This window comes from Vanacampus margaritifer, chromosome 2 (genome assembly GCF_051991255.1).
Source record: "Vanacampus margaritifer isolate UIUO_Vmar chromosome 2, RoL_Vmar_1.0, whole genome shotgun sequence".
Taxonomy (NCBI): Eukaryota; Metazoa; Chordata; class Actinopteri; order Syngnathiformes; family Syngnathidae; genus Vanacampus; species Vanacampus margaritifer.
In genome coordinates this window covers 48,326,084-48,352,765 of record NC_135433.1, presented here as the reverse complement: position 1 = coordinate 48,352,765, position 26,682 = coordinate 48,326,084, and the positions used below count along the sequence as shown (strand labels likewise).

General features: G+C 45.2%; 1 long non-coding RNA gene, 1 other non-coding gene and 3 pseudogenes across 3 annotated transcripts; all 5 read left to right on the top strand.

Moving 5' to 3' along the window:
• The first annotated feature begins 40 nt into the window (after window positions 1-40).
• On the top strand, window positions 41-159 carry LOC144046557 (5S ribosomal RNA). The gene has a single exon (XR_013292842.1). It is a non-coding gene; the product is annotated as a 5S ribosomal RNA (ribosomal RNA).
• Window positions 160-3,352: 3,193 nt separating this feature from the next.
• LOC144047142 (5S ribosomal RNA) lies at window positions 3,353-3,461 on the top strand (annotated as a pseudogene).
• A 4,335-nt stretch (window positions 3,462-7,796) lies between these two features.
• LOC144047258 (5S ribosomal RNA) lies at window positions 7,797-7,905 on the top strand (annotated as a pseudogene).
• Window positions 7,906-8,091: 186 nt separating this feature from the next.
• On the top strand, window positions 8,092-8,200 carry LOC144046925 (5S ribosomal RNA; annotated as a pseudogene).
• A 6,898-nt stretch (window positions 8,201-15,098) lies between these two features.
• Window positions 15,099-21,616, top strand: LOC144044498 (uncharacterized). Of its 2 annotated transcripts, none has more exons than XR_013291286.1 (2): window positions 15,099-16,283; window positions 17,631-21,616. It is a non-coding gene; the product is annotated as an uncharacterized LOC144044498 (long non-coding RNA). The 2 variants fall into 2 exon arrangements; XR_013291285.1 differs by having other exon boundaries at window positions 15,099-16,653.
• The last annotated feature ends 5,066 nt before the right edge of the window (window positions 21,617-26,682 follow it).

Below are 26,682 nucleotides of genomic sequence, written 5' to 3'. Positions count from 1 at the left end.
AGTGTAACCTTTAAAAGAGTCAACTGTTTTCTTTTTCTCGGCTTACGACCATACTACCCTGAGAACGCCCGATCTCGTCCAATCTCGGAAGCTAAGCAGGGTCGGGCCTGATTAGTACTTAGATGGGAGACCGCCTGGGAATACCAGGTTCTGTAAGCTTTTTTTTTGCACCTCCATGGCAAAAGTAAACTTTCACAAAAGACGTCAAGTACACTAGCTACTTGCTAACAGACAGCCGCACGCTAAACTGACAGGATGAGAGCTGAACATGCAGTCAAAATGTTTTTCTGTCCCAAGTTTAGACGAGTGTAACCTTTAAAAGAGTCAACTGTTTTCTTTTTCTCGGCTTACGGCCATACTACCCTGAGAACGCCCAGGTGTGGTTGATTGGTTGCAGCTGAGCTGATTGTGCCTGTGTGTGTCAGTTGGGCTGTGTGCTCCCCATTATGTGGTTTTGTGTTCTTTCTTTGTCTGTTTTTGAATTTGTTTTGGTTAATTTTTCTTTATTCTTTTGTTAGTTTTCAGTTTCTTCTCCTCCCAGCTTCCTTGGCTGTGGAGGAGGGTTTATTTCCCCCCCCCCCCCCCCCCAGAGCTTTTTGCTTTGTTTCAACTGTTGGAATGGATGTGGCCTTTGCTGGGCCCAGGATGTCTGGAATGGTGAATGGTGAGTTTTCTGGCAGGATGGTTGGCAGTGATGTGGGTGCGGATGATGTTCGAAGTGGTATGAGTGTGGTGCACAAGCGTAAGGTGTGTTTCGATAAAGAGCTGACGGTGTTTTTGGAGCTCGAAGGTGGTGCTGGTCTGTCTCCGTTGGCTCTGCTGAGGGCTACCAAGGAAGTCTGTGGTACAGTTCTGGCCTGTCGAATGATTACCAAGGACAGGTTCGAAATGACTGTGGCATCCCAGGTGGCCAAGGATAAATTGTTAGATGGATTTAAGATCGGGGAAACTAGGGTTCACGGGAGGGATATCTGTGTGGACGAACTTGTTGTGTCTTTCCTGGGCCTGCCAGCTTACATTGATGATGAGGAAATCCTGCAGAAGCTACTCGCTTGGGATGTTTCGGCCGTGTCCGAGGTGAGGAGACGGATGTGGCCGGGGACAAACATAGCTGATGGGACGAGGTTTGTAAAAGTCCGCTTTACAAACCAAGTGCGTTCTCTACCATATTCCGTCAGGTTTAACACGGCGGGGGGGGCCTGAATATTTTAGGGTCATTCATGACAGGCAAGTGAAGGTGTGCAGGGGGTGTCTCCAGCCTGACCATGTGTTGCGTAAATGCCCTGATTTTTGTTGCAGACGGTGTGGGGGCCCAAGGCCATTATGCGCGGGAGTGTACAGAGCCCAGGGCTGCTAAATGTAAGGACTGTCATCAGTATCCCTCTGTGTGTGGATGCTCCGGCCACCTCGCCTCTGACCCGGAGGAAGGAGGTGGGGGTCCCCCACCTACGGTTGAAGCAGAGCACGGCCCTGGATTGAGAGAGGCCCTGTTAGATCGGGATGTGGAACCGGGTATACCTGACCCGGTGGCATTGGTGCCTGTGGTGGGGGGGGCTGGTGAAATGTCTCACAGTCCTGCCCCCGAGCAGGGGGGGAGGCAGTGTCCTGCCCTACCTCTAATATCGTGGTGGCAGAGGCTGGACCGGGGAGGGGGATGGGTGAGGATCTGGCTCCACACCTTACCCCTGAAGCGGGGGAGCAGGCACTGAAGTCAGGCCAGACTCCCAAGTCTCAGCGCTCGAGGGCGGGCAGCAGGGGTCGGGTGCCGCATAGGCGGCCACTGTCTGAGTAGTGACAGGTCCAGATCACCGACCGGGAGGGTTGGGTCGAAACATGCCGATGGGTTTTGTGAGACGCAGCCTGGTAGTGATCGGCGGTCAGGGCTGCAGGGTGAAGGCCCCGTTTCATGCGGCACTGCCCGTTCTGAGTCTGCCACTGTAGATGCCACAACTGTTCCTACGGGCGTCGATCCCCAAGGGAATGAGGTCGCCCCGACAAAGACGAACAAGAAGTCTAAACGGTAGTCTGCGTCAGGATGATGGTTCAACTCCTTTTTTTCTTCCTAATGACGCTCTTCCTAGTCTCCATTCATGCCCGGAGCTTGAGGAATAGGGAAAAGATGCACAGTGTGTTTCACGACACCACCTGGGACGTGCTGTGCATCCAGGAGACGTGGTGGGAGGCGGAGCATCTTCGCAAGGTAGAGGATATGGACATTGGTGTTTTGTACTGTTCTTTGGGCTCTGCACACTCCCGTGGTGTGGCTGTCCTAGTTAAGCCGGGTGTTTTCGGCGGGTCTTCTTTAGTGCATGCGGACCCACATGGCCGGTAATTTTGTTTTTAAATTGAGACATTGACTCGTTTTTACATGCTGTATGTTACAAAGTATTCAGCCCGACAGGTTTAGTCGGGACTGTCCAGTGTGCGGAGGAGTGCCAGAAGATCTGCTCCACCTCATGTTCCGGTGTCCGGCGGTGCGGTGCTTCTGGACCAGGCTGCAGGACCTCCTCGTCAGGAAATTGGGTCTGAGACTCCCACCGCCGGCGGTCGGTGCGGAGGACATGGACGAGCCCTGGTTTCTGCTTTTCGGCCCCATCTGTCGGGATGTCCAGAGAGCTGATTCGGCTGGCGGAATAAACTGGGAGGCTCTTCATCTGTGCCTGTCCTTCGGGAGATATGCTGTGTACCTGGTGCGCAACATACACCTCTATGACGCCAGGACTGCTGACCACTGGGCTGTCTTTGTGAGACTTTTGGCAGCCCATATCCGCCATCTCCATGCCGTCAGAGAGCACGAGTTCGTGAACACTTTTTTTCAACGTAACGACTTATTTTTTTTGGATACATCTGGACTCCCCCAGCTGAACATTTGAGGGATTCCCGCCCACTGATGGTTTGCCCCCAAACTCCAGATTCGGCGAATCTCCCCTGTCATTATGACAGTGGCTTTGGTTACTTAGAGGTTTTTTTGTGCCTAGTTGTTAGTGGTGTGGTTTTCGTGGGTTTGTAAATGAATGTGTATTTCTGTGTTTGTATTTTGATAATAAAAAAAATAAAATAAAATAAAAAGAACGCCCGATCTCGTCTGATCTCGGAAGCTAAGCAGGGTCGGGCCTGGTTAGTACTTGGATGGGAGACCCCCTGGGAATACCAGGTGCTGTAAGCTTTTTTTTTGCACCTCCATGGCAAAAGTAAACTTTCACAAAAGACCTCAAGTACACTAGCTACTTGCTAACAGACAGCCGCACGCTAAACTGACAGGATGAGAGCTGAACATGCAGTCAAAATGTTTTTCTGTCCCAAGTTTAGACGAGTGTAACCTTTAAAAGAGTCAACTGTTTTCTTTTTCTCGGCTTGCGGCCATACTACCCTGAGAACGTCCGATCTCGGAAGCTAAGCAGGGTCGGGCCTGGTTAGTACTTGGATGGGACACCGCCTGGGAATACCAGGTGCTGTAAGCTTTTTTTTTGCACCTCCATGGCAAAAGTCAACTTTCACAAAAGACCTCAAGTACACTAGCTACTTGCTAACAGACAGCCTTACGCTAAACTGACAGGATGAGAGCTGAACATGCAGTCGAAATGTTTTTCTGTCCCAAGTTTAGACGAGTGTAACCTTTAAAAGAGTCAACTGTTTTCTTTTTCTCGGCTTACGGCCATACTACCCTGAGAATGCCCGATTGATTGGTTGATTGGTTGCAGCTGAGCTGATTGTGCCTGTGTGTGTCAGTTGGGCTGTGTGCTCCCCATTATGTGGTTTTGTGTTCTTTCTTTGTCTGTTTTTGAATTTGTTTTGGTTAATTTTTCTTTATTTTTTTGTTAGTTTTCAGTTTCTTCTCCTCCCAGCTTCCTTGGCTGTGAAGGAGGGTTTATTCCCCCCCCCAGAGCTTTTTGCTTTGTTTCGACTGTTGGAATGTATGTGGCCTTTGCTGGGCCCAGGATGTCTGGAATGGTGAATGGTGAGTTTTCTGGCAGGATGGTTGGCAGTGATGTGGGTGCGGATGATGTTCGAAGTGGTATGAGTGTGGTGCACAAGCGTAAGGTGTGTTTCGATAAAGAGCTGACGGTGTTTTTGGAGCTCGAAGGTGGTGCTGGTCTGTCTCCGTTGGCTCTGCTGAGGGCTAACAAGGAAGTCTGTGGTACAATTCTGGCCTGTCGAATGATTACCAAAGACAGGTTCGAAATGACTGTGGCATCCCAGGTGGCCAAGGATAAATTGTTAGATGGGTTTAAGATCGGGGAAACTAGGGTTCACGGGAGGGATATCTGTGTGGACGAACTTGTTGTGTCTTTCCTGGGCCTGCCAGCTTACATTGAGGATAAGGAAATCCCTCAGAAGCTACTCGCTTGGGGTGTTTCGGCCGTGTCCGAGGTGAGGAGACGGATGTGGCCGGGGACAAACATAGCTGATGGGACGAGTTTTGTAAAGGTCCGCTTTACAAACCAAGTGCGTTCTCTACCATATTCCGTCAGGTTTAACACGGCGGGGGGGCCTGAATATTTTAGGGTCATTCATGACAGGCAAGTGAAGGTGTGCAGGGGGTGTCTCCAGCCTGACCATGTGTTGCGTGAATGCCCTGATTTTTGTTGCAGACGGTGTGGGGCCCAAGGCCATTATGCGCGGGAGTGTACAGAGCCCAGGGCCGCTAAATGTAAGGACTGTCATCAGTATCCCTCTGTGTGTGGATGCTCCGGCCACCTCGCCTATGACCCGGAGGAAAGAGGTGGGGGTCCCCCACCTACGGTTGAAGTAGAGCACGGCCCTGGATCGAGAGAGGCCCTGTTAGATCGGGATGTGGAACCGGGTATACCTGACCCGGTGGCATTGGTGCCTGTGGTGGGGGGGGCTGGTGAAATGTCTCACAGTCCTGCCCCCGAGCAGGGGGGGGGGGGGGGGGCAGTGTCCTGCCCTAACCTCTAATATCGTGGTGGCAGGGGCTGGACCGGGGAGGGGGATGGGTGAGGATCTGGCTCCACACCTTACCCCTGAAGCGGGGGAGCAGGCACTGAAGTCAGGCCAGACTCCCAAGTCTCAGCGCTCGAGGGCGGGCAGCAGGGGTCGGGTGCCGCATAGGCGGCCACTGTCTAAGAATAGTGACAGGTCCAGATCACCGACCGGGAGGGTTGGGTCGAAACATGCTGATGGGTTTTGTGAGACCCAGCCTGGTAGTGATCGGCGGTCAGGGCTGCAGGGTGAGGGCCCCGTTTCATGCGGCACTGCCCGTTCTGAGTCTGCCATTACAGATGCCACAACTGTTCCTACGGGCGTCAATCCCCAAGAGAATGAGGTCGCCCCGACAAAGACGAACAGGAAGTCTAAACGGTAGTCTGCGTCAGGATGATGGTTCAACTCCTTTTTTTCTTCCTAATGACGCTCTCCCTAGTCTCCATTAATGCCCGGAGCTTGAGGAATAGGGAAAAGATGTACAGTGTGTTTCACGACACCACCTGGGACGTGTTGTGCATCCAGGAGACGTGGTGGGGGGCGGAGCATCTTCGCAAGGTAGAGGATATGGACATTGGTGTTTTGTACTGTGCTTTGGGCTCTGCACACTCCCGTGGTGTGGCTGTCCTAGTTAAGCCGGGTGTTTTCGTCGGGTCTTCTTTAGTGCATGCGGACCCACATGGCCGCTTTATAGTGATTGGTTTTCTGCGTGGCTCCACTAAATTCCGCCTTATAAATGTTTACGCGCCTAGTGAGGAGATGGAGAGGAAAACATTCTTCGTTTCTGTTTTTCCTTATGTTACTGATTCCTCATTTTTGATTGGCGACTTTAATATAGCGTTGTCAAAAATCGATCTCGGTCCGAACAACACATTCAGGAATGACGTTAGTCGAAGTTTTTTGATTGATGCTGCAGTGGCTGCTGATTTGTCCGAGGTCTGGAGAGGTCTCAACCCCCTATAAAGGGACTATTCCCGGCGTCAGGTGGTGCAGGGGGTCCTCCTCCAGTCTCGGATAGATCTGTGTTTTGTTTCAAGTGCTTTATGGAAGTACATCGGTGGCAGCTCCTATGCATGTGTGGGCTGGAGCGATCACTCCCTTTTTTCCGTCAAACTTGACTTCCTGGGTGGTAAGAGGAATGGGGGGGTCTGAGTTTTTAATAATATGCTGCTTGCCGACCCCACTTTTGTAAATAAGATGGAGCACCTTTTTGATTGTTTTGATGATGAAATGGGAATTTGTGACTCTTTGGTTGATTGGTGGGAGCAGGCAAAGGCTAAAATTAAAAAGCTGTGCCTACGTTATAGTAAGCAGAGGAGGTGGGAGGAGTCCATCAGGGAGCATACAGTCTGGAGCCACCTCCAGGGACTTGCCGCCACCTTTGGTTTAGGCCCGGTAGATCCTGAGTATCTGGTGCTGCAGAAAGAGCTCAGGACTATACAGGTTAGTCGTGCTAGAGGGGCGGCACTTAGATCCAGGGCCCAGTATGCGGTAGAGGGGGAGCGCTCCACAGCTTTCTTTTTTGGTTTAGAGAAGTCCAGGCAGAGCAAGCTATACTTGGATGGCCTGTTGGATGAGTCAGGCAGGTGTCATAGTGATTTGGACGAGATTTTGGATATGGTAGGTAGGTTTTATGCAGATTTGTTTAATGGGGAAGGGATCAACGAGGTAAACTGTAGTCAGGCTTTAGGTGCGCTTGATGGGTCTCTGAGCCCTAGTGACGCTGACAGCATTGACGCGCCTATTTCTTTGGCGGAGGTTTCTGCAGCAATTAGGGGTCTCAATGCCTGTAGGAGTCCAGGAGAGGATGGTTTGAGCGCAGAGTTTTATAGTGCTTTCGCTCACAGGTTAGCCCCGATTCTTCATACTCTGTATGGCGATATAGAGAGAGAGGGTCGGGTTTCGGAGTTCTTTTCTCTGAGTATTGTGACTCTGATTTTTAAGAAGGGTGATAAGCGGTGCCTGGCCAATTACAGACCACTAAGTCTCCTTAACACCGATTATAAAATACTGGCAAAAGTATTAGCACACAGGTTGAAAGGTGTGATCGGTAAAGTGGTTGCCAGTACACAGGCGTATTGTGTCCCGGGACGAGACATTTCTGATACAGTACTCTCCTTAAAGTATTTGCTGAAGGAGATGCATGTCTCTGGTGGGATTCATGTTTCAGTTGATTTTAGTAAAGCTTTTGATAGGGTCGAGCATTGCTTTCTTTACCGTGTTTTGGAGAAATTTGGTTTTAAAAATGGCTTTGTGAACTGGATTAAGCTCTTGTATTCCAGTGCGGTTAGCCGTGTAAAGTGCAATGGACTCCTGTCGGATAGCTTCCCCTTGCGGAGGTCGGTAAGGCAGGGGTGTCCTTTGAGTGCACTCCTCTACAGTATAGTGGCCGAGCCTTTGGCCGCTATGCTCAAGAGGGACGGGCTTGTGCATGGAATCGTGAGTCCAGCTGGTAGGGAATATAAGATCTTTCAATATGCGGATGATACCAATTTGGTTTTACGCGATGTGGGGAGCCTCAATGTTGCTCTCCACATTCTAAATGTCTATTGCCTTTCCTCAGGAGCAAAGATAAATTTTGAAAAGACGTCTGTGTCCTACCCTGAGAACGCCCGATCTCGTCCGATCTCGGAAGCTAAGCAGTGTCGGTCCTGGTTAGTACTTGGATGGGAGACCACCTCCATGGCAAAAGTAAACTTTCACAAAAGACCTCAAGTACACTTAATACTTGCTAACAGGCAGCCGCACGCTAAACTGACAGGATGAGAGCTGAACATGCAGTCAAAATGTTTTTCTGTCCCAAGTTTAGACGAGTGAAACCTTTAAAAGAGTCAACTGTTTTCTTTTTCTCAGCTTACGGCCATACTACCATGAGAACGCCTGATCTTTGAAGCTAAGCAGGGTCGGGCCTGGTTAGTACTTGGATGGGAGACCCCCTGGGAATACCAGGTGCTGTAAGCTTTTTTTTTGCACCTCCATGGCAAAAGTAAACTTTCACAAAAGACCTCAAGTACACTAGCTACTTGCTAACAGACAGCCTTACGCTAAACTGACAGGATGAGAGCTGAACATGCGGTCAAAATGTTTTTCTGTCCCAAGTTTAGACGAGTGTAACCTTTAAAAGAGTCAATTGTTTGCTCTTTCTCGGCTTACGGCCATACTACCCTGAGAACGTCCGATCTCGGAAGCTAAGCAGGGTTGGGCCTGGTTAGTACTTAGATGGGAGACCGCCTGGGAATACCAGGTGCTGTAAGCTTTTTTTTTGCACCTCCATGGCAAAAGTAAACTTTCACAAAAGACCTCAAGTACACTAGCTACTTGCTAACAGACAGCCGCACGCTAAACTGACAGAATGAGAGCTGAACACGCAGTCGAAATGTTTTTCTGTCCCAAGTTTAGACAAGTGCAACCTATAAAACAGTCAACTGTTTTCTTTTTCTCGGCTTACAGCCATACTACCCTGAGAACGCCCAGGTGTGGTTGATTGGTTGCAGCTGAGCTGATTGTTCCTGTATGTGTCAGTGGGGCTGTGTGCTCCCCATTATGTGGTTTGTGTTCTTTCTTTGTCTGTTTTTGAATTTGTTTTGGTTATTCTCGCTTTATTTTGTGTTAGTTTTCAGGTTCTACTCCTCCCAGCTTCCTTGGCTGTGGAGGAGGGTTTCTTTTCCCCCCAGAGCTTTTTTGCTTTGTTGCGACTGTTAGAATGGATGTGGCCTTTGCTGGGCCCAGGAAGTCTAGAATGGTGAATGGTGAATTTTCTGGCAGGATGGTTGGCGATGATGTAGGTGCGAATGATATTCGAGGTAGTATGAGTGTGGTGCACAAGAGAAAGGTAAGTTTTGATAAAGAGCTGATGGTGTTTTTGGAGCTCGAAGGTGGTGCTGGTCTGTCTCCGTTGGCTCTGCTGAGGGCTACCAAAGAGGTCTGTGGTACAATTCTGGCCTGTCGAATGATTACAAAAGACAGGTTCGAAATGACTGTGGCATCCCAGGTGGCCAAGGAAAAATTGTTAGATGGGTTTAGGATCGGGAAAACTAGGGTTCACGGGAGGGATATCTGTGTTGACGAACTCGTTGTGTCTTTCATGGGCCTGCCAGCGTATATTGAGGATGAGGAAATCCTTCTGAAGCTCCTCACTTGGGGTGTTTCGGCCGTGTCCGAGGTGAGGAGACGGATGTGGCCGGGGACAAACATAGCTTTTTTTTTTTTTTTTTTTGGGAGATCTCAGTATTGATCATTTGAAATGTCATCATCATTGTTCTCCCTTTTTTGTTTTTTTGTTTTTTGGATGTGTGTTTGTGCGTGTGTGCGTGCGTGTGTGTGTGTGTGCGTGCGTGCGTGCGTGCGAAAAAAAAATAAATAAATAAGAATTCCCATACCGTTCACCTAAACCGAACACTTCAAAATCCAGCCAGAGTCGTGGGGCCGCCAGGAGACCCAAAGGGGGACCAAAGAAAAGAAAGAAAAGCGAAGCCCAGCACCGACCAGACACCACCCACCGGGCCACTAACCTTCACCAACCCCAAAGACATCCAAACTCCAACAAATCAGGGAAACCTCAAGGGCCCAAAGGAGAAACTGAGGAAAGGTAGAAAGGACAGACGAAGCAGAGTGAGATCCACAGACACCAGCCTCCACCGAATCAATGACCTGAGGGAGAAACAAATTGTGTCTGAGTCTCGATAGATGCTGGTGTGGTGGATCTAGCATGCATGAAAATCTCCACCAAAGAGGGGAGCCGTCGACCCCCGCCAGGACAGAGCAAGCGCAACACCTCAGGGCCCCCCAGGCCGCGGCCGCGCCAAAGGACGACCCCCGGGCCCCGCAGGGGCCACCGGCCGGAGAGCAAACCCCGGAGCAGGAGCGCCCCCCACCCCAACGCGGCCCGCGCCCCCAACCCAACGCAGCAGGACGGGGCACTGCAGGCCCACCAGGCACCCCACCGGCCCACAACCCCCGACCCCCCCGCGACCCCCCCGCCCCCCACCCCCGCCACCCACCCCAACCGCCCCCAGGTCCCCAAATCCCCAGACACCCTCCCCACCCCAGCACCCCCCACCCCGGCACCCCCACCACCACCCCCCCACCAACCAAGCCGCCCCCGCCCCACGCCCCCACCCCCACCAACCGACAGCCCCCCAGCCCCCGACCCCAGACCCCGGGGACACACCGCACCCAGGCATCCGCGCCGAAGAGGGGGCCGGGCAGCGGAGCGGAGAGGGCACCCGCGCCCACCCCACCACGCGGAGGGACGGAACACCAGGGGCAGAAGGGGAGATGGGGGCACCGGAGGACGGGCGGCATCCCCGAACCCCAGGCCCAGCGGGGAGAGGCCCCGGTCGTCACCCCAACGATCAAAGTGAAAAACTAACCCTGTTACTAAGTTCGCCAGCTCGCCGACTGGCGAACTCTACCCCTAAACCGTGTGTGTGACCCCACCCAGTGTATATACATAAGTGTGTGTGTGTGGTGCATTAAAAATTGGGGGCAGGTGAACCGGAGCAGAGGGAAATGATATCCCCCCCTGCGCCGATCCATCCGCCCCCCAGGCATGTCAATGAGCGTATGTGGTGCATTAAAATAAATTAATGGGGGGGGGGGGTGCACACGGACAGGCGACCGCAGCACTGCTTCATACCGCGGCCGCCCCAACCGATGCCCCCCCCCCCCCCCCAGTTGTGTGGTGCATTAAAATTTGGAGGGGAGCTGCAGGGCGGAGACGGTGTCTCCACCCCACCCCACTCCCCCCCAAAGTGTGTTATGTGCCCTAAAATGTATTGTGCAAAACTAGTGCAGTGAGTTAAGAGGAGCGACCAGCTGGGCCCCCCCCAACCGGGCGGGGGGGGGGAGGCGCACCCGCCCACCCCACCGGGACCCCGGCGGGGCTTGCCCCCCGGATACCGGGGCCCGCCCGAAGTGCCCGGAGGCCCACCGGAGCAGGGCGGGCACAACACCAATCCCGCCCACTCCCCCGGCCCCCGGAGTGCCGAGACCCGGGCCACGGACGGAACCCCCGGCCTAGGGGAGGGGGAGGAGGGCGGACAGGGGAGGGGGAGGGGACGGGGGAAGGAGACGACAGGAAGGGCAGGAGGCAGCAGCAGGGCCGCAGAGAGAGGGGGAGAGGAGGAGGAAGGGCGACGAGGGAGAAGGGACAGGGAGGCGGAGGACGGGCGGGGAGAGGTGAAGAGGGGACAAACATAGCTGATGGGACGAGGTTTGTAAAGGTCCGCTTTACAGACCAAGTGCGTTCTCTGCCATATTCTGTCAGGTTTAACATGGCGGGAGGGCCTGAATACTTTAGGGTCATTCATGACAGGCAAGTGAAGGTGTGCAGGGGGTGTCTCCAGCCTGACCATGTGTTGCGTGAATGCCCTGATTTCTGTTGTAGACGGTGTGGGGCCCAAGGCCATTATGCGCGTGAGTGTACAGAGCCCAGGGCCGCTAAATGTAAGGACTGTCACCAGTATCCCTCTGTGTGTGGGTGCTCTGGCCACCTAGCCTCTGACCCGGAGGAAGGGGGTGAGGGTCCCCTTCCTACGGTTGACGTAGAGCACGGCCCTGGATCGAGAGAGGCCCTGTTAGATCAGGAGGTGAAACCAGGTATACCTGACCCGGTAGCATTGGTGCCTGTGGTGGGGGGGCTGGTAAAATGTCTCACAGTCCTGCCCCTGAGCAGGGGGGGGGGGGGGGGGGGGGGCAGTGTCCTGCCCTACCTCTAATATTGTGGTGGCAGGGGCTGGACCGGGGAGGGGGATGGGTGAGGATCTGGCTCCACACCTTACCCCTGAAGCGGGGGAGCAGGCACTGAAGTCAGACCAGACTCCCAAGTGTCAGCGCTCGAGGGCGGGCAGCAGGGGTCGGGCGCCGCATAGGCGGCCACTGTCTAAGAATAGTGACAGGTCCAGATCACCGACCGGGAGGGTTGGGTCGAAACATGCCGATGGGTTTTGTGAGACCCAGCCTGGTAGTGATCGGCGGTCAGGGCTGCAGGGTCAGGGTCCCGTTTCATGCGGCACTGCCCGTTCTGAGTCTGCCACTGTCGATGCCATAACTGTTCCTACGGGTGTCATTCCCCAAGGGAATGAGGTCTCTTCGACACAGACGAACAGGAAGTGTAAACGGTAGTCTGCATCAGGATGATGGTTCAACTCCTTTTTTCTTCCAAATGACGCTCTCCCTAGTCTCCATTAATGCCCGGAGCTTGAGGAATAGGGAAAAGATGCACAGTGTGTTTCACGACACCACCTGGGACGTGCTGTGCATCCAGGAAACGTGGTGGGAGGTGGAGCATCTTCGCAGGGTAGAGGATATGGACATTGGTGTTTTGTACTGTGCTTTGGGCTCTGTACACTCCTGCTGTGTGGCTGTCCTAGTTAAGCAGGGTGTTTTCGGCATGTATTCTTTAGTGCATGCGGACCCACATGGCCGCTTTATAGTGATTGATTTTCTGCGTGGCTCCACTAAATTCCACCTTATAAATGTTTATGCGCCTAGTGAGGAGATGGAGAGGAAAACCTTCTTTGTTTCTGTTTTCACTTATGTCACTGATTCCTCGATTTTGATTGGTGACTTTAATATAGCGTTGTCAAAAATCGATCTCGGTCCGAACAACACATTCAGGAATGACGTTAGTCCAGGTTTTTTGATTGATGCTGCAGTGGCTGCTGATCTGTCCGAAGTCTGGAGGTCTCAACCCCCTAAAAAGGGACTATTCCCGGCGTCAGGTGGTGCGGGGGGTCCTCCTCCAGTCTCGGATAGATCTGTGTTTTGTTTCAAGTGCTTTATGGAAGTATATCGGTGGCAGCTCCTATGCATGTGTGGGCTGGAGCGATCACTCCCTTTTTTCCGTCAAACTTGACTTCCTGGGTGGTAAGAGGAATGGGGGGGTCTGGGTTTTTAATAATATGCTGCTTGCCAACCCCACTTTTGTAAATAAGATGGAGCACCTTTTTGATTGTTTTGATGATGAAATGGGAATTTGTGACTCTTTGGTTGATTGGTGGGAGCAGGCAAAGGCTAAAATTAAAAAGCTGTGCCTACGTTATAGTAAGCAGAGGAGGTGGGAGGAGTCCATCAGGGAGCATACTGTCCAGAGCCACTTCCAGGGACTTGCCGCCACCTCTGGCTTAGGCCCGGTAGATCCTGAGTATCTGGTGCTGCAGGAGGAGCTCAGGACTATACAGGTTAGTCGTGCTAGAGGGGCGGCACTGAGATCCAGGGCCCAGTATGCGGTGGAGGGGGAGCACTCCACAGCTTTCTTTTTTGGTTTAGAGAAGTCCAGGCAGAGCAAGCTATACTTGGATGGCCTGTTGGATGAGTCAGGCAGATTTCATAGTGACTTGGACGAGATTTTGGACATTGTAGGTAGCTTTTATTCAGATTTGTTTGATGGGGAAGGGATGAACGAGGTAAACTGTAGTCAGGCATTAGGTGCGCTTGATGCGTCTCTGAGCCCTAGTGACGCTGACAGCTGTGACGTGCCTATTTCCTTGGCGGAGGTTTTTGCAGCAATTAGGGGTCTCAATGCCTGTAGGAGTCCAGGAGAGGATGGTTTGAGCGCAGAGTTTTATAGTGCTTTCGCTCACAGGTTAGCCCCGATTCTCCATACTCTGTATGGCGATATAGAGAGAGAGGGTCGGGTTTCGGACTCCTTTTCTCTGAGTATTGTGACTCTGATTTTTAAGAAGGGTGATAAGTGGTGCCTGGCCAATTACAGACTGTTAGATATTGTAGCATTTTTAATTCTTCATTTTATTTTATTAACCATTGTTACACACTATGAACATCCCAATTCTTTATATTAACCTTGTCGAAATGTTTTGTGTCCTGCACGTACATAATGACACTCTCTCATACTGACTGTCATGCCAATTTGCTATTTCTGGGATCCCCCACCACAATTTTTAACATAATCACAACACACTGTCTTCATATATGATATGCTTATTTTACTGAAAAAACACAAAAAAAAACAACAAAAAAAATCTTTTAATGAATCACATTGTTTTGACATATGACTGACCTCCTCTCCTGCTAAAAAGAATGTTTTTTATTTTATTTTTCCTTTTATTCTACTGTTGCACCTGCCATTGCGATGAGGATCCCGCTGGAACCTTTGGTAAAAATGTTTAAATATTTAGTTGTTGGGTTTTATTTAAAAAGCCCAAAGGAGGGACTGTTAGATATTGTAGCATTTTTAATTCTTCATTTTATTTTATTAACCATTGTTACACACTATGAACATCCCAATTCTTTATGTTAACCTTGTCGAAATGTTTTGTGTCCTTAGTAGAGCAGAAGGTGTTGATCTCGGTATGGTCTGACCTTGGGCTGGTGCACATTGATTGGTCCAAAATTCCTTGTTTTATTTTGTACACGCACATTTCGGTCTTGAAAACAAAATTTGCTTTGAAATAACACACACACACACTCTTTACTTTCTTCATCAGTCACGGCCACCGTAAATTTGGTTCAACTTGTTTGTGAGATTTTGTTATGGGGAAAAATAGAACCTTCAACTATATAACATTTTCAGTCCCGAACACACACCCAAATCTGACCTTGTTTACGCCATCTGCTCTGGAAAAGTACTCAGAGATATGTTTTGTCTACAAATAAAAGAGAGGAGGTCCTTAAACTATAAGAAACCGTTGTGCACCCGGAAGAAGCACATTTGACGCTCTGAATCCCACGATGTTTAAGTGATGATGGAGGCTGTTATCTGTCCAGAGATCTCTGATTGATTAAAAATCATTTTTGCAAAGGTGTATTTTTCTTACATTAAATCTATCTTCATTTTTGGAACACGCAAAGAGGACAAAATTCCTTAATTCCTTCAAAATGGTGACTCCCGACGTAGCGACGTTTTACAGCGGGGCGTTCAAGGACGGGCAGAATTCCCCGGCCACATATTAATCACGGTGAGTGGACACTTTATCCACGTTTTAGGAGTTCTGTCTGTCTGAGAACGCTGCGGCTGATAAATTCGTCTTGCAAAATTATTGAGGATGGAGTTTGTGTAAGAAAAATAGTGATAAATTTTGAAATCGTTTGGTTGGACGCGAAGTCCCAGATTTCGGATTTTGCCACGGTATTTGAAGTATACACATATATGTGGTGACGTAGCATTGTTGACAAAATGCTGTCACGTTGTACGCAATCGTTTTGTAGTCAGTTTTGTGAAACATTTCTATGTTTTTACAAGACGAGGGATACATGGAAGATTGACATAATTTCCTTGTATAATAAAAGCTGCACGTGGAGTTGTACGCAATTGCTTTGTAGTCAGTTTTGAGGGACATTTTCTGTTCTTACAAGACGAGAGATGCTTGGGAAATTGACATAAATTCCTTGCATAAAATAGAAGCTGAAGTGGAAAACAGCCTTGTTCACGCAGGCGAGAGGCACTTTTGGATAATTTGTTTTAAAGGTCCTTGTGCAAGGAACGCAGTTTGTTAGACTCAAACGGGAGGTTCTCGGATGAAATTACGGAGGAACTACGAAATATACAGCGGAATTGTACTGCCCTGATTGACGTTGTTAAGATCCGAGAACATATATTCAGCTTTGGTAGTCAGGTTGGCAATAAGCGGAGTTGATACGCCGTTTTGTGATCAATCGCGAGGTCCTTGGATGATTGAATATGGATATTCATGGACAGATCTGTTCAGCTGACAGATAACAGAAAGATGAATGCGCAGATGAGCATATATTACCAGACATTGGTACGTAACGTTACGAGGGGTTTCTGCACAATTGAATCGAGTAATTGTGAACAGACAGGCTATATTAGTCGAGAGACTGCTTCGTAATTGACTTAAAGCGGTATTTATTATTTTGAGAGAAGATCATGATACTTGTTGTGTATTATTTGTATGTGGTAGAATAGTCGACGTCATTGTTATTGTTTTTACGGGGGCGCAAAGAGATATTTTGTTGATATTCGTTTGTTTGTATGCCGTCCCGTCGGTGGAGAAAATCTGACGTCACGGTAAAATCTTAAAGTGACCGCGATGAAATAAGGTGTTGACTAATTCTGTTATAAGTGAGACGTCACTGCATTTATAAATATTAATACGACTTAACGTCAATATAATATAATATAATATAATAAGCTATAAAATACGGGCAGCAATAATTAATAGAAAGTATGGACACTATTTGAGAACTACAAAAATGGTTTGAGCCGAATGCCGCGTCATGAGGCGACATGGAGTTGTGAGCGCATGCGCATTTGCGATCGGGGAAATGGCCAGTAGACATATCCGGGTTTTGAAAAACTAATAAAATGGATGTACGATTGCGGTGTAATAAATCTTATGGCGCCGTTATAAGCTACGGTAAGTTAATTCTATTGATGGAGGATGTTGAGGTTTGCGCCGCCGGGCGTTAGACGTAAAATACGAGATATAAGAACGCGTTTACGAGTGGAATAAAAACGACACATAATCGTGTATTTTTGGATAAGATGATGAATAATGCTAGAATACTAGCTTTAGGTGTTTTTGCGAAGTTATAACCATTTATACAACTTTGAATAAAGTAATAATGTTTGGCTACGGTGCGGTTTTATTCTGAAGGACTAAAAGACGACCTGATATTACTTCCGCTAGACGGAACTAGCGCTTCCGTGTTAGATACTACCGTTAAGATAATGATATAAAATATATTTAATATTGAACGACGGGACTTAATTATATTGTGAAAAAGGTTAGTTTATTCTAATGAGATGTGTCATTTGTTCGGTGGTTTTAGGGGCGGCAGTTTAACTTTGAATGTGCGTACACGGCGACCGCCCGTTAATAATGTTATGAGTGTATGTAATTTTTATATAGAGGAATATCCCGGACGTAACTTTAAGAAAAGTGTATTAAATGATGATTAATGCTGTAATATTGACTTTCGATTGTTTCATACAAACAGCTCGTATGATTTTGAATTTACGTAATAAAGAATGAAACAGTTTAATAACGCTGAACGGGATAAATTAATTAGACGGTAAAATTACTAATAAAATTTCTAACGCTAAAACCCGCAAGCGTCTGCGTTAAATAATTGAACGACATTATATAAATTGTTGCCGTCACTGATTTTATAACCCCCTTATATAAATTTCTTAAGCACTAATGTTGAATACTTAATCTGGCTTCACGAGTGCAAATACGTCATATTTAAAATTATGTTTGATATAAAACGAACAATATTAATACACAAATAACATAGAGAGGTATAGTTTTAAGATATTGTAAAAAATTCAATGCATATATGATGCTTATTGAACATAAATAATTTTGACTTATTGTAGTTGCTATGACTCTGGCTGACCGCCAGATGTCACCCTTTTTCCAAAAATTAAAATAGTAACAGCCTTGGAACCTTTACAAATAGGCAATTACAATTTTTTCAATAAAAGACACGTTGTTAAATGCGTCATTGTTGCGTTTGTATGAGCGTTAATTAAATCTGCTTTTAAAGTTTAATGAGAAAATATATATTTAATTTTTTGGGATTGTTTTTAGATTAAATAGTTTAGTCTCTACTCTTATTTTAATAATAATAATAATTAATTAAAAACGAATAATTTGAATAGCAACTAATGTGGAATATTTTGTTATAAGATGATTGTTTTTCCCTTATGATTTTTCTCGTACGCGAGAACATTATTTAATCTTGAAATATCTTTTCAGAAGCGGCTATCACCCATTAGAAGGAGTGGAGACGACAAATTCCTCATCTCCCGTCCTGGGGATGAAGTAATGTGTTAATTATAATTTAAAAAGGAGTTTTTTCCCATGTTTATAAATAGAAAAATAATTTTAATCTCTCCTGAATATATTTAACCTTTGAATTTGACATTTGAAGTGCCATTTCAGAATTGGAGTCCATGCGAGTCCTGGAAGAATCAACAGACCGTTCCATGAGGAGCCATTTGGGAGGATAACATTTTTGACATAATTGGAGGTGCTATGAAATTAAAAAATAATTTGTGCTTTGATGTTTGACCAAAAAGCGGACTAGGCGTTTCTTGAAAACATTAATTGAAAACTACACACTTATTAATTGACTATATTTGTAAATTGTTAGAGTATATCTGTCCTATCTCATCCTAAGTATTATTTATGAAGGTATGCAAAACCTATTAAATTAAATATTGTCAACCATAACAAATATTGACATATAATTACCAATTATTTAAAATTGTAAAATTTCATTGTTTTAATTATTTTTATTTTTATTTTTTTTTAAATTTAAGAAAACAATTTTTTCCCAAGATTTTCTTTTAATCTCTTTGAAATAAAGAACGTTTTTGTTTTTAATATTTACTGACATGTTATAACCTAAATACTGTTGGGGCAGATTTTAATGTTTTCAGTCGAGTGAGGATTATTGGTCAGGGGTCATTATTTCAAAACAAAGTCAACTGGCGGGACACAGATCTCTTCAAAACAAAACCCCCACCAACAAAGAAACTGCAAATGCTACCACCAGCAGAGGGACGAGGTGCGGCCATCCCCTGATCAGCACTCCACCTGCTCGGGCTGCCACCTGATGGAGAGCAGAGGTTCCTGGCGCCACCTGGTGGAAAGTTTCCACAATGACTGCACCCTGAACTCATATACAAATGTGATAAAACAAAACTGCTCCACTACCCAATGCACATAATGACTGCACCCTGATGAACTCACATGCAAAAGTCTTAAATGAAAAACTGCTCCAATGCTTCCTTAATGCATTCCTGCGTCCAGAACTGTCCTATGAAAAACTGCTCCACTACGACGGTGACTCACCCCCACCAACAATGCTTTCTTGAGTTAGTGATACCAGACCATATGATGTGATACTGACTGTTTACACTGCTATCTATATTTTGACAGATATAAGGTGATAACATTTACAGTAAAACATTTCGTAAAAATAACGAACTGATTGACAACACTATATACACACAGATTTATTACATTTTAAAAACGTTTGATGCCTATTCTGATTTGATCTGATTCGGTTATCTCTGTCTATTTTAAAACAGTCAGCTTTTTGGACAAACATCAACAAGGGGGACTAGCAAGCTTAATGGTAACATTAAAACTAAGGGCAACTTTATGTATTAATAATATTTGATGGATTGGCTGGAAACTGAGATTCTTTGTAAAATTCATTAAGGTTAGGCTACAATATTTTTATAGTACAAAAGATAATACTGGTAAATTTCGTCTGGTTTCAGAAATTGAAAACAGCTAATGTGAATACAGATAAGATACAATTTATTTCAATCTTAATTATTATATTTTACTTTTGTTAAATTTGGTCTTCTAATATTTTCCCAAATTCTCTTTTGAAATTTAAATAGTTGCTTGGGACGCATTGTCGAATTTACTGGTTAAATGTAAAATTTCCCCCTCTTTTTAAACAGAAACGCAAGCAAAATTTATTTACTGCAAAACTTTATATATTAGTCTGAAAAACTCCCTAAGTGATTTTTTCAGATGGGGGAATTATTGGTCGGTCTGGGTATATCGTCGCGAAGGACACAAACAGGCCATGTTGAATTTAATAAATATAAAATTAAAAGTTAGTCTTAATGTGATAATTGTAGATAGACCGTGAGAATGAATTTTACAGGAGGACAATTGGGGATTTCCTTGACCATGGAGAAGGAGTAAGTTTTGGCAGAGACGGCGAAAATAAGGTGAATGTGTTCCATTTCTATTTTTCCCTGGGGCCCTGGGGTTAGATGTTATTTTTTGATTTTATTTGTTGGCGAAAGTTGCATTTATTTAATGGCTGGAAGCACATTCATGCTATATCTATAACAGTAAATATTATAATAAAACATTTCAATAATCATTATATTCTGTAAACAAAATTGGCCTCGTCAGATTTGAATTGGCTAAGATTTTCATTTTTAGCATTAATGAATGTGCTTAGGTCATTAAAGTCAGCCAAAGGCTGGATCCTAATTGAATGTCACAACAAACAGAATTTTTCCCCACAGGACAGGCCTACAGAACTTTACTAACATTTACTAACTCCTAACTAATAACACTACCAAAATGCTCTTTCAAAAAGAAGGGATGTGAATAAATGTTTATTAGTGACTAAATGAAAATATTTTTCACCCAGATGAGGTGATGAAAAGGTCAATCTAGTCCAGTCCACGGTGCACCTGGTTCCACATCTTGCCTATTACACCAGCCGGAGGTCCGCCCTCTACTCAACCCCCACCTTCAAGAGCCAGCCACCAGCGGGAGCCAACTGAGAAACCAATCAACTGCTCCAGCCACCTGACGAATCAACAGAGAAACTAGTCAGCTGCTCCAGTGACCAGACGAGCCAGCTGAGAGGCCATTCAACTGCTTCCAGTTTCCACCAGACGACCTGAGGATTACCCAATGGAGATAGGAGGAATGTGTCCCTTTTCCGGGCATTCCACAAAGAATGAGTCACACCTTGGGCCCGGTGATCATCTCTGGCAGTTGATGTGGGTTCTAAAAAAGCTGAAGGATCCATCCATCCATTCCCTTGACCGCTTGTCCTCACAAGGATTGTGAGGGTACTGGAGCCTATCCCAACTGGCTTCGGGCAGTAGGCGGGGTGCAACCTGAACAGGTTGCCAGCCAATCGCAAAGCTGAAGGACTCGGTTAAAAAAAACAAACGCAAGAACGAAAACGGAACTGACAAACGTCAACAAAAACTTCCCTAGCCCAAACGACAACAAGTCTTCAATCGCGTCTCCAATTGCACGTACATAATGACACTCTCTCATACTGACTGTCATGCCAATTTGCTATTTCTGGGATCCCCCACCACAATTTTTAACATAATCACAACACACTGTCTTCATATATGATATGCTTATTTTACTGAAAAAACACAAAAAAAACAACAAAAAAAATCTTTTAATGAATCACATTGTTTTGACATATGACTGACCTCCTCTCCTGCTAAAAAGAATGTTTTTTATTTTATTTTTCCTTTTATTCTACTGTTCCACCTGCCATTGCGATGAGGATCCCGCTGGAACCTTTGGTAAAAATGTTTAAATATTTAGTTGTTGGGCTTTATTTAAAAAGCACAAAGGAGGGACTGTTAGATATTGTAGCATTTTTAATTCTTCATTTTATTTTATTAACCATTGTTACACACTATGAACATCCCAATTCTTTATGTTAACCTTGTCGAAATGTTTTGTGTCCTTAGTAGAGCAGAAGGTGTTGATCTCGGTATGGTCTGACCTTGGGCTGGTGCACATTGATTGGTCCAAAATTCCTTGTTTTATTTTGTACACGCACATTTCGGTCTTGAAAACAAAATTTGCTTTGAAATAACACACACACACACTCTTTACTTTCTTCATCAGTCACGGCCACCGTAAATTTGGTTCAACTTGTTTGTGAGATTTTGTTATGGGGAAAAATAGAACCTTCAACTATATAACATTTTCAGTCCCGAACACACACCCAAATCTGACCTTGTTTACGCCATCTGCTCTGGAAAAGTACTCAGAGATATGTTTTGTCTACAAATAAAAGAGAGGAGGTCCTTAAACTATAAGAAACCGTTGTGCACCCGGAAGAAGCACATTTGACGCTCTGAATCCCACGATGTTTAAGTGATGATGGAGGCTGTTATCTGTCCAGAGATCTCTGATTGATTAAAAATCATTTTTGCAAAGGTGTATTTTTCTTACATTAAATCTATCTTCATTTTTGGAACACGCAAAGAGGACAAAATTCCTTAATTCCTTCAAGACCAATAAGTCTCCTTAACACAGATTATAAAATACTGGCAAAAGTATTAGCACACAGGTTGAAAGGTGTGATTGGTAAAGTGGTTGCCAGTACACAGGCGTATTTTGTCCCGGGACGAGACATTTCTGACACAATACTCTACTTAAAGTGTTTGCTGAAGGAGATGCATGTCTCTGGTGGGATTCATGTTTCAGTTGATTTTAGTAAAGCTTTTGATAGGGTCGAGCATTGCTTTCTTTACCGTGTTTTGGAGAAATTTGGTTTTAAAAATGGCTTTGTGAAGTGGATTAAGCTCTTGTATTTGAAGAGGAATAAATGAATTTTGTCCTCTTTGCGTGTTCCAAAAATGAAGATAGATTTAATGTAAGAAAAATACACCTTAGCAAAAATGATTTTTAATCAATCAGAGAATCTCTGGACAAATAACTGCCTCTAATCATCACTTAAACAACGTGGGATTTCAGAGCGTCAAATGTACTCTTCTACGTGTACAATAGCTTCTTATAGTTAAAAAGACCTCCTCCTTTTCATTTATAGACTAAACATACTCTCTGGTACTTTTCCATGAGCAGATGGCGTAAACAAGGTCAGGTGGATGTTTTTGAGACAGAATGTGTATATAGTTGAAGGATTTTCCCATAGCAAAATCTCACAAACAAGTCAGGGGGTGTTTCTCCCGAAGCAGACTCTGCTCTCAAGAACTAAAATGTACGTGTGCAATAAAAGGAATTTTGGACCAATCAGTGTGTACCAGCCTAAGGTCAGACCATACCGAGATCAACACCATCTGCTCTGCTAAGGACACAAAACATCTCGACAAGGTTAATATAAAGAATTGGAATGTTAATAATGTGTAACAATGGTTGATATATGAAATTAGGTATTAAAAATGTTATAATATCTTTCATATTCCAGTGCGGTTAGCCGTGTAAAGTGCAATGAACTCCTGTCGGATAGCTTCCCTTTGCGGAGGTCGGTAAGGCAAGGGTGTCCTTTGAGTGCACTCCTCTATAGTATAGTGGCCGAGCCTTTGGCCGCTATGCTCAAGAGGGACGGGGCTGTGCACGGAATCGTGAGTCCATCTGGTAGGGAATATAAGATCTTTCAATATGCGGATGATACCAATTTGGTTTTACGCGATGTGGGGAGCCTCAATGTGGCTCTCCACACCCTAAATGTTTATTGCCTTGCCTCAGGAGCAAAGATAAATTTTGAAAAGACGTCTGTGTCCTACTGCGGAGGCATCGTGGCCCCGCCGAATGTTTGGGGCGTCAGGGATGCAGGGGATTCTTATAGGGTTCTTGGTGTGCCCTTGGGTAGGGATGAGGTGACCTGTCGGGATTGTTTGTGGTCTGGCTTGTATAGTAGTGTGTGCACCCAAATGAATCTGTGGAAAATGCGTGGTCTTCACTTGAAAGGTAGGGTGTTGGTGGTAAATGCACTGTGTTTGTCTAAACTTGTTCATGCTCTTGCTGTGTATGACTTACCGGGGGTGTTTGCAAATAAGTTTAGCATTGCTGTTAGTAAATTTATCTGACGGCGAGAGAGGGCACCGGTGGCACATAATGTTTTGGTTGGTCAGTATGATCGGGGAGGGCTTAAACTGATCGACTTGGTAGTTAGGAAGCATGCGCTGCGTCTCAAATTGATTAAAAAGTTCCTCGACACCGGATTCGATGCGGCGTGGAAGGATTTTTCGCATCGCATGTTGAAAAGTTGGGTGAGTATGGTGTCTATAATTTGTGTATGCTTCCCCAGCGGGCTGCCCTGGATCGGGTCCCGCCTTTTGAGAGGGAAGTGTTTGAGGCGTGGGCTAGACTGCGGCCGTTTGTAGTGGCGGCCCCTTGCTCCTTGTGGCAGCTAGGGCAAATGCCTTTACGTTTTAACCCTGACATGCTCTCTGATCCTCCTGGGAGGAGGGAAAGCATGTTCAGCGGGTCTTTTGAAAGAGCAGGTATCAAACGGGTTGGCCAGCTATTAGATTTTGAGGGTGGGGTCGATGTGGAGGCTATTAGGGGTAGTTTTAGTAGGGCGGGTCTTAGGTTTAGGAGGACGGAGGTGGTGAGGAAAGTGAGTGATATACAGGTTTGTATCTTGAGAAGGTGGGGCACACTCTATGAGAGGGTACCGCCAGTTCAGGATGCATATGAGGGAGGGATTGGCGGTGACTCACCCCTAATTTTCGTTTGGGTTAAGGGGGAGGGGTTGATGGGAGTGGCAGAGACACGACTCGTGCTCTATATCGTTTGCTGTTGACCCAGGTAGTTAGGCGTCCCACTGCCGAACATAGGTGATCACAAGTCTTCCCTGGGAAAGATACTGCGTCCATTTGGGCGAACGTTTATAATTGGTATACCCCCCCCCCCCCCAGGTTAGTAATTTTGCTTTTAAATTGAGACATCGTCTCGTTTTTACATGCTGTATGTTGCAAAGTATTCAGCCCGACAGGTTTAGTCGCATGACCCCGTCCTATTATCGCCAAGTTTGAGCATTTTAAACAGAAAGAATTTGTTAAAAGTAAAGGACGGGAGCTTAAAGGGACCTCATTTGGAATGAACGACCAATTCCCGAGAGAGATTAATGAGCGGCGAAAGGTACTGTTTCCTATAATGAAACAAAATAGGCAGGAGGGTAAACGGACTGCGATGGTCGTCGATAAACTATACATCGATGGCCAACTATTCCGGAACCCCAACTCCACTCCCTGGCTGTTCTAAATGGCATTGGTGGAACTAAACTTTGTTTGATCATTAGATGTATACATATACTGTATATGTGGTTATAAAACCTTAAATATGAATACTCATTATGTTTAGGCGATATTATAAATATATTATTAAATACATAACTATATCTAAAGTATATTTAAATAAAAATCTCGCTTAGGTTACCAGTTATTGGTGTATTTTTATGTTTAATCCCCCGTTAACTTCCTTTACTTTTACCTCCCTACCTGTTTTTTCACTGTTATATTTACTTACTCGTTACCTCATATTTTACACAAATTACATAAACCACCTAACCACTTTGATTCTATCCTATAACATACTAATACTGACAAATGGCCTATGCAGATATACAGTATACACAGGACTGAGTCTATATTGCTTGTATGCATAAATTAGTTCTGGTTTCCTGGAATGTTTGTGGCGCTCGCTCAGAAGCAAAAAGAATAAAAACTTTAGACCATCTCTTAAAATTAAAAGCAGATATTTGCCTCCTACAAGAAACCCACCTACAAAAATCTGAAGAAAAATTACTTATTGATAAGAATTTTAGCCAAGCGTACTCTGCCCCTTATAATAGTAGACAAAGAGGAGTCTGTATACTCATACATAAGAATTTACTCTTTACTTTAAATAATACAATAACAGACCCAGAGGGCCGATACATTATTATTCAGGTGACTATATTTAATAATATATACACTTGGTAATTTATATGCCCCTAATAATGATGATCCGGCCTTTTTCCATGAATTTTTCTCTCAGCTGTTTGATTTAGCAGCGAACTCTACTATTATTATTGGAGGAGACTTTAACACAGTCTTAAATCCATTAATTGACCGTTCTAATAATACAACATGTAGACGATTACAATCTACTAAAGTAATGGGGGAATATATGGATGACTTTGGCCTCGTCGACAGCTGGAGACTCAAAAACCCAAATAAGAAGGAATTTACCTTCTTTTCCGCTGTGCACCGGTCTTTTTCTTCTTCTTTTTTTCTTTGATTATTTTCTTACAAATAACTCTATTGCTGATAAAACTGTTACAAAAATACATCCCATTATTATTAGCGACCATGCACCAGTCTCCCTTTCCCTACAAGTTGATTATACCTTTAAACCACCACCGACATGGCGGTTTAACATCTCACTGCTAAACGACGCAGAGTTTGACAAAATTATAAGAAAAGAATGGGCAGACTTTTTGGAAATAAATGACTCTCCAGACCTATCGCCATCTCTTCTCTGGGAAAGCAGTAATTAGAGGTAAAATTATATCATATTCATCTTATAAAAAGAAACAGGATCAAAAATCAGAAAAAGACTTGGAAGATAAAATTAAACAACTGACGGATGAGTACGCAATAAACCCAAATAACCAAATATGGACTGACTTACAAAATACAAAAATACAGTTAGACGATATGCTAACTAAAAAGACAGAATTTATAATACAACAATTGAGATATAACAACTTTGAATATAATAACAAATCAGGTAAATTTCTTGCAAACCAACTTCAACGCAATCGGGAAAAGTCTCTTATAACGGCGATTAAAGGGACAACTGGTGAATGCACACAATCACCAGAAGAAATTAATCACATTTTTTATAACTATTATCGTAACCTATACTTAGAAACTAACAAGCCTAACCCTGAGCATATTGAGGCATTCCTCAGTAGCTTAAACATACCTCAGTTAACTACTGAATATAAAGACATGTTAGATGCGCCACTTACTATAAACGAGTTGTACAGTGCTCTAGATAGTATGCCTAATGGCAAAGCACCTGGCCCGGATGGTTATCCGGCTATATTTTTTAAGCACTTCTGGTTAATGCTTGCTCCACTATTCTTAAGAGTAGTAACAGAAATTAAAACTAAGGGTTACATACGCCCACACATGAATACAGCAGCAATTAAACTTTTATTAAAGCCAGAAAAAGGCCCCACCCTTCCATCAAGTTACCGTCCGATTTCACTAATTAATACTGATATTAAAATTATCACTAAGGCTTTCACATCTAGACTAGAAACAGTAATCTCGACAATTATTCATAGCAACCAAACAGGCTTTATTAAAGATCGGCACTCTACTAATAATATTAGGAGACTCTTTAACCTTATTAGCATGTCACAGCGGCATGATAAAAAGGCAGTTATTATATCATTGGATGCAGAAAAAGCTTTCGACAAAGTTAACTGGTCCTTCCTCTTTGCTGTTTTAAATAAATTTGGCTTTGGGAAATCATTTATCCA